Source organism: Ornithodoros turicata, chromosome 2, assembly GCF_037126465.1.
Source record: "Ornithodoros turicata isolate Travis chromosome 2, ASM3712646v1, whole genome shotgun sequence".
Lineage (NCBI taxonomy): Eukaryota > Metazoa > Arthropoda > Arachnida > Ixodida > Argasidae > Ornithodoros > Ornithodoros turicata.
Window position 1 is genome coordinate 83,464,829 of NC_088202.1, and position 15,067 is coordinate 83,479,895.

Below are 15,067 nucleotides of genomic sequence, written 5' to 3' on the forward strand. Positions count from 1 at the left end.
GCGCACAAAGACGTGTGTGCAGGAGGCGAGGTCGGGATGCTGGAAGGCCGAGGACACACGCGAGGGCCGAGATGTTGCCGGACGAAGGGCGGCCATAGTACGGCGGAGCCGCGAAACGTAGTCAGCTGGTGAGAGAGCAGTGCTGCCTGGCAACGGGCAAATGAGATCTCCGGGGAGGAGTAGGGACGTGCCGTATACCATCTCGGCGACGGCGCAGCCTATGTCAGGTTTGAAGGTGGAACGGATCCCCAGGAGCGCGAGCGGTGTGACTTCTGGCCAGGGTGTTTCGGGAGCAGCCCGGAGGGCAACCTTGAGCTGTCGGTGGAAGCGCTCCACGAGGTCGTTTGACGCCGGGTGGTAGGCAGTCGTTCGAATCCGCTTGCAGCCCAGTGTGTTGACGAGTCTAGAGAAGAGGGCGGACTCGAACTGGGGACCTCGGTCTGACGTGATGATAGAGGGTACACCGAAACGCGACACCCAGGTGTTCAAGAGGGCGGCTGCAACTGTGGATGCAGTGGCGGCGGGTACCGGTACAGCCTCGGGCCAACGGGTGAAGCGGTCAATGATGGTGAAGATGTAACGATAGCCGGATGATATTGGGAGTGGTCCCACCAAGTCGATGTGGATGTGAGCGAAGCGGCTGTCTGGCGCTGGAAACTGAGAAGGATGGAGGCGGGTGTGCCTGTGAACCTTAGTCCGCTGACACGGAATGCAGGCTTGAACCCAGCGCTTGATGTCCTTGTTCATGAAGGGCCAGACGTAGCGCCGAGAAATGAGTTCTTGAGTTGCGCGTATGCCAGGATGGGACAATGAATGATAGGTCGAGAAGACTTCTCGTCGAAGTGCCGCCAGAACAAATGGGCGGGGTCGACCTTGTGACGTGTCGCACGCGACAGGCTGTGTAGCGCATGGCAGGTCGACATCCTCTATGGTTAAGGAAGACGAAGGGTCACTTCTGAAAGATGAGAGTTCTTGATCGGAGGATTGGGCCTGGGCCAGTGCGTCGAGGAGCGAAGACTGACAGGTTGTCCCAGTGAAGTTGACGCGACTGGGAGCGTCCGCCACCACATTATCTGCACCACTGATGTGCTGAACGTCGGTGGTGAACTCCGAGATGAATGCGAGGTGGCGGGTCTCACGAGGGGTGTAGCTTGTGCTGCATGAAGAAAATGCGTAGACGAGGGGCTTATGATCGGTGAATACAGTGAATTGTCGGCCCTCCAAGAAATGGCGAAAGTGCTTGACGGTGAGATATATGGCCAGGAGCTCGCGACCGAAGGCACTGTAGCGAGTCTCCTGGGGCTTCATCTTGCGTGAAAAGAATGCTAGAGGGCGCCAAGCGCCAGAGATACGTTGTTGGAGGACGGCGCCGACAGCTGTGCTGGATGCATCGACCATGATGGACGTTGGGGCGTCGTGTTGAGGATGGAATAGAAGGGACGATGAAGCGATTGCCTGTTTGATTGCCTGGAAGGTAGCTGCCGCTTCAGGGGTCCAAACCAGCACAGAGTGTTTCGAGCGCTTGGTGGCGAGCAGAGCTTCGAGGGGACTCAGTTTGGCTGCGCATGATGGCACAAAGCGCCTATAAAAATTCACCAGCCCCAAGAATTGTCGTAGTTTGGTCACAGAAGCGGGCTGCGGGAAGTCTTGAATGGCAGCGACTCGGGATGGTAAAGGCATGATGCCCTGGCTGTTGACATGGTGGCCAAGGAAGTCGAGTTCTCCGACTCCGAATTGGCTCTTAGCGGCGTTGATAATGATGCCGCTCTGCTGTAAGCGGGTAAAGAGCGCCCGAAGATGATGTTCGTGCTCTGTTGGGGAGCGGCTTGCGACGAGGAGGTCATCCATGTACGCGTAGACAAATGGTAATCCGCGAATGATGTTGTCGATGAACCTCTGAAAAGTCTGGACAGCGTTCCGCAAGCCGAAGGGCATTCGAAGGAACTCAAACAGGCCAAATGGGGTCGTGATGGCGGTTTTTGGTATATCCTCCTCTGCCATAGGAATCTGATGGTAAGCGCGGACGAGATCTATTTTCGAGAACGTGGTGGCGCCTTCGAGGTGAGCTGAGAAGTCCAAGATGTGCGGGATGGGATAGCGGTCGGGGATGGTTGCTTTGTTCAATGCACGATAGTCGCCGCACGGGCGCCAGTCTCCGGTCTTCTTTGGCACCATGTGCAGCGGCGAAGCCCACGTACTGGATGATGGCCTGATGATACCAAGTTCTAGCATGTGGTCAAATTCTGCCTTTGCCACGCGGAACTTTTCGGGTGCGAGGCGCCGCGGGCGGAAGTGAACTGGTGGGCCACGGGTGGAAACGTGGTGAACAACGTCGTGTTGTACGGGTTTCGTCCAGTCGGGTGGTTGAGTCAACGCAGGGAAATCCTTCAGGATAGAGGCGAAAGGGACGTCCGGCGCAGTGCAAGATAGTACGCGGGATGGTGGTGCAGGGAGGTTAAGGCCGCAGACTGACAGGGACGTTGAGCGATCATGAGGCGCCTGCCGTTGACGTCGACGAGCAGCTTGAAACTGTTGAGAAAGTCTGCTCCGAGGATTGCTTGGGTGACGTCGGCGACAAGAAAAAGCCACCTAAAATCTCTTCGGAGGCCGATGTTGAGGGTTAGAGACCGTTGGCCGTAAACGGGTATGGTAGAGGCGTTGGCGGCTCTTAGGCTGAAGCATTGCTGTCGGGGTCGGCGTGAAAATTTGTCGGCGGGTATGACGCTTACTTCCGCGCCCGTATCAACGAGGAAGCGCATCCCGGTGGTACGGTCAATGATGTGGAAAAGGCGGCTGCTGGTGGACTCGGGCGCGCTTGTCGTGGAAAGGGTTTTCGGCTGTCGCGACCACGAGCAAGCTAGGAGGCAGCGTTGTGCATCGGCGCCAAAACGGTTGTGGTAGTGACAAAGTCTGCTGGAGGTTCGGGAGCAGGAACGCGCAGGAACCGATGGGGAATCTGCGCGATGGTCAGCGCGGCAGGGAGTTGATGATCTTGGTCGGCATAAAAGGTTTGCGACCAGCTGGGTAAGGTGACGAACCTGCTGAGACAAGGCGTGGGCGGAGCTTTCGAAGCTGACCTGGGAAACAGGAGGAGCGGGCAGTTCCGAGAAGCCGGAGGAATTGACGACTGCCATGTCCAGGTCCGTCACGTATTGTCCAAGGTATTGTTCGGGTCACCACTGTAGTGCTACTGAACACTAACGAGACCAGGCAACAACATGGCGGTGGAATTGCCAGGTCAGAGCGAGAGCTCGGGCTGAGCGAGGCAAGGCTATTTATTATTCGCGCCTTGATGTGATGCCGCTGGCAATGCCGCCACAATGTCACTATAGGAGATGTCTGAACACAAGGTCTGAACACAGGGTTTTTAATGTACCTGGACAGGTTTGTACTTGACACAGCTTGTTGTCGAGCTGCTCCAAAGCTCACGTCGGAAAATCTTTGCACGTATATGTGTTGGTATCAAATTGGCGCATATGTACTGACATCTTTCCACGTGCAAGGCATATAGACATACAGAAACCAGACACTATACAATATTGCTTGTCTGCCTTCAGCAAATTCGAGACTCTGACCTGCTCGCCTCTGAGGGAAAATGAAAGGTGTCGTTTCCAAATTCAATTTGATTATATGTATACACAAGCGACAATAAAGTGAATGATTGCTTTAAGCATTAACGCACCATTAAGAGAACGTGTGTGTGTCTTACTGCTTTTGGTTTAAGACATTCAGTGGGTCCACATGCAGATTGAAATCATCTGGCGTTTCCATTCCAAATTTTGACCAGCGTTGACATTGTGTTGAAGGTAGAATGCAGAGCCAACGTTGGAACGTGTCATACGGTTGGAAGCTTACACTGTAAAAACAGCTTCACCGCATAGCACACTCCCAGCCAATTATCATCTCGAGTGACATCGTCCTTTCCCCTTATTTGCTGAACACGGGTGGCGTACGCCATTTTTGTGGCTATTATGAACTGCATAATGCCACTGCAAATGTCTGTGTGTAATGCTCTCGTAGAAACGACACGATACTTTCGTCTGCCGCGTTCGTGATCCTTTGTTTCTATATCTGCCTGAAACACCCAATATTATCGTCAGTGTAGTCTCCACCAAGTGCAGTTAGAACGAGTGCCGCGCCATATAGTAGATTCCACTTGAGCTCTTTTGACAGGTTGAGTGGATTACAGGGAACACACGTCACAGGGCTGTCGACATTTTCGGGTGCTTTGTTTTTCTATCTCGTTCTGTCTAACTCCTGAAAGATAGTATATGACTGCTGAGCTATGTAAGTGTTTTCTTCAAACGGACGCTATGTGGTGCAGCAAATGTGAGTGTGCTTTTCCAGTAAATATTTCGGCGCCGCCGGAAACGACAAGGGGAGTATCGATTTTAGCTGCGGAAGCAAGGTTAGGAATTGACTGACATGTCTATTTCAATCCAGAATGTTGCTCGATCCAACCCGGCACATATTAATGCGTTAGCGTTAGGAATATCAAAGTGGAAAAAGCTGTACGTATGTGTATGTGTGTGTGAAAGAAATGGTGAATCCTCACCGAGGCAGAGGTTTAAGTGGAGATGTAGAGGGGAGAATGTAAATTATATGAAACTGAAGTAGTTGAAGGGTAATTAAGAGTACGAGGTAGGAGTGATTAAATGTACGCAGAGTTAATTAAAGGCAATTAAAGCAAGAAAGTTAAGTTTAAAGGTAATTAATGCAATATATATGTAATTAAGAGACCGATTAAACGAAATTAAAAATTACCGTAGGTAACCGCAGGTTACCCAAGGTAATTAAAGGTATTTAACGCCAATTAAAGCGAAATTGCGAGTAATTAAAGCAAGTACACATAACTGGCATAACTAAAAGGAATTAAATGAAATTCAAGATTACTTCAGGTGACCCCCGGTTACTTTCGGTAATTAAAGTTTAATTAAATGAACTTACATATAGTAATTGAAAGTGTGGAACCGGAAGTCAAGTATAGACTGGAGGTGGACAACCGGAAGTCAGGTTAGACCGGAAGTGGATACCGAAAGTCAAACTTGACTTCCGGTATCCACTTCCGGTCTAGCTGTACTTGTACGGTATACTTGTATAGACGGGAAGTGGGCAATCGGAAGTCAGGTTAGATCGGAAGTGAACAATCGGAAGTCGGGTTTTGTACGGAAGTCAAGTATAGACTGGAAAAGGCGCTTAATGCTAACGCATTTCTCTGGCATTCACAGTCAAAGCACCACAGACTTTTTTTTTAAAGGAGACGCCAAAACGACGATAGTGGAAGGGGTATGCCGAGAGCACCGTCTAAGACGAATTGTATCGACCTCTGTCTCCATTAATGGGACGGTCGCCTCCAGAAATGTGTAGGAAACAAGTATACACCACAACGTTTGACATCGTTTGACAGTATCTTTGACCTATTTGTTCTCAGAAAAGTGCTTAGCCATTAAAAGTACTGTCCCATCAGTCGCGGTCGATTCCGAAACTATAGTGCCAGTTTACTCCTTGTTCATCACTCATAATAATACACGCGACGCGAAAATCCGACGCGAATTAATGGAGTAGCTTCTGTGCTATTTAAAGGGGTTGGGACACTTTTATTGATGGGGTTCCTTAAGTTATGGACGCGTTCTACGGCAAGCCAGAATACTGAAGAAAAAAGAATTATTCTTCTACGTGTCTTACTTAGCCATATACAAGCCCTGGAACACACTCCCGAACAAAACGCCGACGTCAGAGCCCAGCGTTGCATCCATTCCTATTGGCAGCCGTAAGCACGTGACTTCGCGCGCGCAGCCTCACTGGCAGCGGCGTGCGTTGTGATTTCAGAGCCGCATGAGTTTCGGTATTCGCGGTGCCTATTTTCTCCGCTTCTATTACACTTGTCGCTGTGAAACTTTCAATGAAGGTTCACATTAGTGCAAAGAACCGTCTTTCACGTTCATCTGGAATAGCGTGGAATGACCTGTCTCAGCCCCTTTAATGTAACGCATTGCAAGGGCAGACGTCGGATGTTGAGAGTATGTCAGAATTGCCTCTCTGGAAGTCGAAAAAATGTCACTCGGATCAAGCCAATCATTGAGCACCCTTTGGCGAGGCCACACTAAACCAGAGAGCGGCCAGAGAGCCTTTGGTGACCGACCGGTGAGCGGGTGGCACGGCGCCTGCTCTCAGCGGGGATTGAAAGTGAACCCAAACCAAAAACCGCTAAACACCCGTATTTTTCACTGAACCGGAACTGAACCGAAAAAAATAGACGGTTATCGGTTGGTGGCAATAGGCGGTAAGGTCATCCAACAAGTCTGCGACTGACATCCTATCGGTATACCCTGAGAAGGTAGGAACAGGGATTGTCAGTCGGACGGGCGCTTTTGCCTGCGGCGGCGAAACCAACCCGGCATCAAGGCGTCGCGTCATCAACGAGCACAGCTCTGCCATACGTGACAGAAGCTCTGCCGTTGCTGTGGTGTCTGACTGCGGCACTGCAGATACCGTAGTCGACGTACCTTGGGATGGAGGCACGGCAGGTGTCTTCACATCGTCGGCCAGTCCTCTCGGCTCCGTAGGCGCCGGGGCGACGTGTACCAGCCCCTCCTCCGAGTGGGACCGTTGGGGTACCGGAGCTTTTGCTCCGCTCCAGAGGTTGTACCCGCGTGGAGGCGTACGGTCCATCAGCTGTACGGGTCAGGCACCGGACACAACTAGAATACTCAAACAAAACGAGCAGCAAAAATGCTGCCCCAACAAAGCGAGATACAAAGAAAAAAAATGAAAGAACACGAAGTAATTGAAGTACCACAATCCGGCGGTATCACACTGAAACAAAACTTGACACACTAAAATGGAACAAAAAAATAAATAAAACGTGCCACGTCCTCCACGTCATCGAACGAAACGAGCTCGGGCCCCACGTCTGGGCGCCATTTGTGGGAACCTGTGTTTCCACAACCTCGGGGCGCCAGCCCGTCCGTGCCGTCACCAAGGAAGACACAGCAAGCAAAAGGTTCAAACAACAAAGGTTTATCTCATACCTTGTCACACAGTCACACATGCGTGATCCCAACCGCGCAGCCTCGTCCAAAAAACCAAGTCACGGGAACCACACGCGCCCGTGTGCCTATATCCCCCTCACCCGCCACGCCCCTCTCCTACGTCGCTCACACCTTCGCCACCTTGCATCGAATAAACAAAACCGAAAAGAAAGAAGTGCCCACAACACGAAAGGAAGAGTATTGATCCCCCCTCCTTCTATAGCATGCAAAACGTGATTTGCGCTGAGATGAACATATATGTTCATGACGCGAGTAATTTTCACTTTTTACTAATCCGAAGGAGGTCACGTGGGATTGCTTGACGCTTGCGAAATTAACAGCAATGAAAATGGCGAAACGAAACTTGTGAATCGTGCATTTGCTCTTGATGGTAGCTGCTAGAAAATCGAATCAAACTTATGGGACACTGGATCACAGGTATGTTGGCATCTTCTTCATTCCTGCACCTGATTTACGTGGATACATGGGTACGGTGTCTCGCGATGCTGGGGAATATTTGTATGGGGAAGTGTGCATGGTTCTAGACCTTTTAGTTTTCATCGCGTAATCAAAATATCGGCACCTCGCGTGTTGTAGCTTGCATGTGACCAACCAAGAGCTGTTCCCATACTAGCGCTTCCTACAAACGACAAAACCAAACATGTGGGAAGGTATATTTCTGATTGCTCATATATAACGAGAAAATGTACCGTTTTCAGGTTGCTACCACTGCTCCATGTGCCCGCGATTGTCCAGCGTGTATGGTGAAACTAACGACGTCGCCCACCACTGCGGAAGTGTTTTGCGCACAAGCGTTTCAGCGTGAAGCCTGCAGGTAACATTTGCTGCTTACCATTCTGATATATTGATTCTGAATTTACACATTCTAGCTTAGAGTAATTCCGAATGCCCAGGGTGACACACGCTTACAACATTGTGACATCAGTGCAGTGGCATAAGCACTAGTGTAGTGCCCCTCAAAGATAAACGAGAGGGACTCTTCCACCCCATGTAAAGCCTCATAAAACACCTTCTGAAATATTTTTTTGACTATGCAACTGCATCATGATGACATAATTGTCATTGTTTACTGTAGTTTCTTGAATATGTTTCGAATATAATGATGCGGGCAGCACAGCGTGGCGATGACTATGATTTAATGGACAGAATGGTAATGCGCGTGACATGCGCAACACCACCGTCGTCGTCGTCGTAACATTGCCCCCTCCCCGAGGCGTGACCTCCGGGGCACGACAGATGGAGAATGCAATGCTATGGGGGGGGGGGGGGGGGGCACAACAGGTGTCGACGATGATGACCAAGGCAACGGTGGGGCGAATGATGGAGATGTGTCCCGATGCGGTGACGTACAAATGCTGGACAGGTGGGCGATGATGTAGCGCTGGTGAATTGACGCTGTGCTGCCTCCACGGGGTCTGTGTCGAGAGTATCCCTCACTGGGCGCTGCCGTCGTGGGCGTCGTTGGGCGTCTTCGGGGCTGGGGCATCTTCGGGGCTTCGCCGTCTTCGGGGCTTCGTCGTCATCTCGTCATAGGGTCGGGGCTGGGGCGTCGATGGCCACGACAACAGCGCTTTCAACGAAGGGTCCCCAGCACCTCCACCAAATGATGCGGGCAGCACAGCGTAACGATGACAATGATTTAATGGACAGAATGATAATGCGCGTGACATGCGCAACACCACCGCCGCCGTCGTCGTCGTAACAATATGAAAAAAAAGTCTGGTTGACAACATATGTCTTATGATCAGCATCAAACAAGAGCATATGTCGTTTTGTTCAGCACCTTATGTACTTTTTCTAAATTTCAGCTAGACGTACATTGTAGAAGGCAGCTAGTGGGGGAAAAGATCATGGTCACAGGTCATGTGGCTCCTGGTACATGCCCTTGTGGAGTAACCTTTTCAGAACACACACAAACAGTTTGCTCGCAGAACCAATGAGAACAATGTTGCTCGAATACTGAGAGAAAATGGCGTAACAGATACATATGGGAATAAAAACATTTTTCACGAGGGATGCATGAAACTGTGTCGCAGTATTGTATGCATGAACCATTGTGTGTGACACAAGCCGTGGGGACACACCGCCTCGGACACACTTGGGGAAGCATAAAACACAGCGATGGCTAATATGGTGGATGCTTCTTTTTTCTTTTTGGCCGTAATGAAACATCTTCGGCCGAAATGAGACTACCATCGGCCGTATTGAGACTACCATCGGCCGTATTGAGACTTTGGCCGTAATGAGACACTTGGGGATTAAAGGATTTTCGGCCGTAATGAGACTTCGGCCGTAATGAGATGTTACCCTACGCGACATGGTCCCGTCAGAACTTACACTGTTAGGTGAAAGTCAGCGTATTTACCGAGGTGTTTTCACTTAGTATGTTGCGTTGCGAACGCGAAGCAGACGCGCGCTCCCATTCGTGTGCGTGGGGGGCTGTGGGAGGGGGGCTGTCCGGCGATCGTCCCCCCTGAAAAAAAGTAAACAACGCTAGGCTACAGATTTGTTTTTCTCCTCTCCCCATCCTGAATACGCTTTTCAACAATCAAATCGCTCCCTCACCACACACACAAAAGGAGCGAGCCTGGACCCGCCCCTGATAGCCGCCATATAGGTTTAGCTATGTGTTAGAACCAGGGAAGGATAACGGACGTATTTTCGTTACCGTTTCCATTTTCGTTACTGCTATAGTTTCGTTTCCGTTATCCGTTTCTGGTACCAGCTTTTAATTTCGTCTCCGTTACGTTTCCGGTAATGAAACGGCTTCGGGAGGACAGCCAGTCCGGCTCTGTCAGCACCCTCTTTTGCCCAAGTGCTGCTTCGATGTCACGCGTACACGCTACAAAAGTAATTTTACATCGTTGGGATGTGCACATCTTGCAGGATTTTTAAAGAAGTGTAGGAACATGTCTTCAGTCAGTCTTCTGTCTTCAGTCACTCTGAGTCCAGCAACCCAAGTTAGGCGTAACTTTCATCCAATGCCACATTCATAGGCGAACGCTCTCAGTATAGTAAACAATACTGCCATAGCCACATGAAGAAACTAAAAAATAACAATAAAAAGTCATATGCTGTCATCCTTGTGCTATGGTGGAGTAGAGTGCGTGGAGTCTATGTTGTGTAAGTCTCATGTCATGTAGGTAGGTAATGTCACGAGTAGGTCAGCGGGTGATGCACCCTCGGTATCCAATATTGCGCTTTGTTTCCATGCTGCCGAGTAGTATGTAGAGCATTACAGGGAATGGAGTCATCAAAATACAAAAATAAAATGAAATGTCACTGAAATGTCATCGCACAACAGTAATAGCCATTACCGGAATTCAATACCGGACGATAATTTTCGTTTCCGTTTCTGTTTCCGGTAATGGAGGACAGTGGTATGCGTTTCCGTTTCCGTTATCGTTACTATCTCCAATTTCGGTAATATACCGTATCTGTTTCCGTTACCACTACCGATACCCTTCCCTGGTTAGAACGGCTCACCCAGCGTAAGAACGCTGGTCCGCCTGGATAATAGACTTATCAGCACACCAAAGGACCTTGGATGTTGGCTTGCGCATTAACATGTGCTTACAGTAGGGGCGGATTTAAGGGTCTGTCATGGGGGAGGGGGGCGGTCTTAAGGAAATTTCGTGCTTTGCGGCGCAGGATCATCCAGGAGATAGGGTTTTTACATAGGGAGCACGACCGTATGGGGGGGGCGGTCGCCCCCCCCCCTTAAATCTGCCCCTGGCTACAGTCATACACTTTTTGAAGTCGTCTAATCTTATTGATATTCTGTAGTCTATCTATTTGTATTGCTGGCGTTGGACATTGCGTACTGGTACCCTACTAATAAGATTATGTCGTCAGACTTGCTCTCTGTCAATTTCATATTTTCGTCCTTTCTCTTTTCGAAGTCATGACCTATTCATTTCTTTGTGACTTTGTGTGGTTTTCTTTGTTTGAGTTTTAGTTGGCTGTTCAAGCAGCCCTTTTACTGTTTTTGCCGTCAATGCATATTTCATTACAATTTCTTGGATTAACCAGCCCTGAGCCCCCATCGGGTCTAAACAAAACTCCTTCCCTTCAAACGACATCTTTTTGCTTCCTTTTGCTTGCTTTCTTTTGTGGTTTCCTCTTCACTCTTCCCAGAAAAAAATAAACAACAAAAGGTTCAAGGACGATGGTGCAACAAGACAAAACATCATGGTGTCCCTCACCAGTAGAAAGACTCGTTCACATCCCAAGGGGGTGCTATAACCTTTAGAGCGATTGATGGATAGGTGCACAACGCCGAATGGAATGTCAGAAACAGAAATAAGTTGGAGAAAATAAAGTCAACCGGGTGACGCGAGCAACAAAGAATACATCAAACTTTTCAGGATCGGAAAGGAGTAGCACAATGGTGACGGAGTGTGCAGGCTTCCACTTTTTGTGAACATAACGTAATAAAGGGGTACCCAAAGAAGGAAAGACGAGACGTTGAACAACACATCATTGTTTCGCTCCGTTATTGCCCTTGAAATGAACGTCGACTCGCGAAACGGAAACGGGAAAATGTGTCCAAACAAGGCAGCTCATGGCTAGGAAATGAGGAAATGCGAAACGAGACTGCATTCAAAACAGCTCGAGCTTGTCTTGTAGCTTAGATATTGACGCTGGGTGCCATTTTTCGACCTGGCCCGCATCCTTGAAAAAGAACCTATGCTCGGCCCGGAGCCGCCACATGCCCGCGCGTATAACGGTATTGGAATTGCCCAAGTCATTTATGTAGTTTAAAGTGCGAACTGAGATAAAGCAATCGTACCACCTAAATACAACAAACCTCTAGGGGCTTATTCGATTGCACAATTCTCGCATAGGCATATCCATACATTTCATTCTTTATTCGCTGCTAATGATTATGATGGAGTGGAAGGACATTGTCAACGGATTGTGCACGGATGATATGGCCTGGTTCGCAATAGTTGAAGTATATGGCCAGCTACATAGAAGCTCATCCTTTTGCGGTTTCTGTTCTTCCCAAGACGCTCAAGGAACACGTTCCCAATCAGCTTTGATCCACGCAGGTTGTGGAATGTCATCGTCATCAGCCGTACTGGATTATTCGCTGAGGTGACCTAGCGAGCGGTGACCTTTTACTCTTCTTTCTCTTTTCTTAGGTGTAGCAATGGGAATTGTAATAAAGACCGATGAGGTCTTGGACAGTTCGGTGACCCTTAGGCTGATCCATTTTATTAGTTTTGCTCAGTAAATTAATCTAACTACCGAAATTGTTATTTTATCTTATCAATGATGTTAATAATTCATGATTACACTTGAAATCAATTACAGAAAACCCCTACACCGAACCGTAACGCCAAAACGTTACATGAAATTTCGCAAGTGTCAGCCACATAAACGATCGGAAAGATGTAAATTTTACGTAAGAAAAAAAGAAACAAAAGATGAAATTTTCAAAAGAATTCCTCATACGCATGTGCATGCGTCTGCGCTGTCTTTTGGTTACGCCGTGGCCATCCATGGTAACGAGAGCGTAGCCGTGCTGCTACAGCTGCCCTTTCAGCTGATGTGATCCCTTTTGATGTTCCATGTCGGCGCAGAAGGAAATAGTAAACCAAAACTGGTAGGTCTCTGAACTGCAACAAACCCCATACGGCTAAAAGTAGCATAAGGAGCCGCAATATATACAGGGTGTCCCAGAAAGAGTGTCATTGAATTATAATAAAAAACTACGCCGCCTAGAATCATGCGGTGAACGACATTTGTTCTTATTAGGTTTTTGCACCTCCTGATGTGAATGTCATGTATCGTAAGTTTAATTATGAAAATATTTGCGAACTGAACTCGAAAATATGCCAAGTAAAGATCACTTTTTTACCCCACTGTAAGGTCAGTTTCTCCCGAGCCTTGCCTAAGTGGTTCAAATGATGGTTTTGTACCATGGTCACTAGCCACCTGGGGCATAAGTATCCAGACACGCGCATTATCTAAGCGATGCTAAGCTAAATTGCTTTTAACTTCTTGCACCTGTGTTACTGAAACGCTGTATAACATCCCCTATACCTTCAGGGTCAGCTGGAAGCTTTCTGACGTACTGAAAGGGATCCTCATTCCGTATAGCGGGGATTAACAGCGCCACTAACTAAAGGGGATAACGCACGCGACTGTTGACGTTGGGCCTGTCCTTGGGCCGTGCACTTAAAGGGACAGTCGCATTCTCCGAGGTCAATTTCGAAACTAATGCGAATTCTAATTCCTTGCCGAGCACTGAAATGGGCCCGAAAATACCATTTCGATCCGCGGCGTACTTTTCGCGCAATCCGATGAAAAGGAAACCGGAATCCTTGCGCCCTCGCTCTCTAAAAGTGGGAGCAAACGTCACCCGGATAAAGCCAATCAGCGCACGCCCTGGGTAAATGCGAGCCGCGCGCCTGTTTGGCGATCGCGAAGCGAAGGTAGCAAACATGGAGTCTGAAAACGAGAGTGATTTTCTCTGTCTGGGGGAGATTCTGATGAACATGTAAGCGGTAGCGGCGACGAGTTAATGCTGGATGATGACCCATACTCTACGGACCCAATGGCTCTGGAACCCGCCGACCAGGCACGAGATGTGGCTGCGGCTAACCCGCGGGATGACATTTTCAGGTGACGTATCTCTTTGCATGGTTGCCGTCGGATGTGCGAAACAGTTTAGAATGTTGAAATTGTTGTCGGCAGGTGTCTGTGTGGAGTCTGCGACCCACAGGAGCCCGACGAGCGCCTGTGTTGCCATTCTGTTGCCAGGGTGGTAGAAATGTGCAACAGTGCCGCCGTGCAGTGCATAACACAACACCCATTACTCAGGGACATCTGCCTCCGTAGGGAGCTTCTAGTGGTGTACGCGCCTCAATTCTGCCGCTATGATCAACATTTTAGGCGACTCAATCCCCAGGACCACAGGTAAGCCTGCTGCAGTGCTCTTCCGTTTGCTGTGATTACGACCGTAATGATTTTTTTTCGGTTTAAATGACCTCCCATCAAGATTCGGAAGGGTAAACTCGGGTGCTAGTCGGGTGTTGTTGGTTACGCAAATTGTCGAACCTAAAGTGGACAGGGGTTGTATACATTCTCAGCAGCCTTTTGGCCTACACCAGTTTGTCCCCCATAAATCATAAGCGTGGCCGACAGCCGTGGAACGACCCAGAATCCTGGTCCAACAATTCCATTAGGAAAAGTGAAGAAACACTCTCGATATGCTCTCAATTATGCCAGTTAGCCATGGCCTGATTGGCAACACAAAACTCTGATTGACAGATATCCAGTGGGAATTCTGAAGGATAGTCTTACAAGTCTGAAAACAGAAGCATTTGAGGTGCCAATAAAGGGGGGGGGGGAGCATGTTACTGAAGAATGTAAGAGTAATATATTTTGGGAGAAATTGGATTTTGCCGGAATTGGAGGGAAGCTGGTTCGGGAGGGAGTTAGCTGTTGGAATCGGGTTCATCCTGAAAGAGGCGGACCATTTTTCTGTTGTACTATGTTGCACACCTGCCAACCTTCCACATTCAACATGCGGGAGACCCCGGAACTAAGAAAGGAATGCACAGGCTTTGAACTCCAAGGTTGGGAGAGTGCCTGTTCTTCTGTTCTGGCCATTGTTTTCCCAACACTGTGGGAGATTTGGCAGGTATGCAAATGCCCACAAGATATAATGCTAAACAAAAAGAAATGTCATGTGGATTTGTCTTTTCCAGGTGCCTGAGGTTCACGGCATACTCGTCATTCACGAGATGGGTCTGGTGTCCAAGGAACAGACGACAGGTTCCTGGATGCGTTGTCCGAGCCATCAGGAGGGAGTTCCCATCTACGTCCTATCAAGGCTATCAGCGTTACGACCATCGAAGCAAGGGTGTCTTGACCAGAGAGACAAGCTGGTGCATACTGATGGCTGGAACTGGAGACATGTAGTCGCAAGACAAAAATTTTGCTGACATAGGCACACTTTGTGTAAATGAGCCCTTGGTCATCCCCCTTGCCTCCCATCAGAG

General features: G+C 49.0%; 1 long non-coding RNA gene across 1 annotated transcript; it reads left to right on the top strand.

Moving 5' to 3' along the window:
* Positions 1–13,623: 13,623 nt before the first annotated feature.
* Positions 13,624–14,814, top strand: LOC135383786 (uncharacterized). The gene is made up of 3 exons (XR_010420065.1): positions 13,624–13,685; positions 13,758–13,979; positions 14,774–14,814. It is a non-coding gene; the product is annotated as an uncharacterized LOC135383786 (long non-coding RNA).
* Positions 14,815–15,067: the final 253 nt, after the last annotated feature.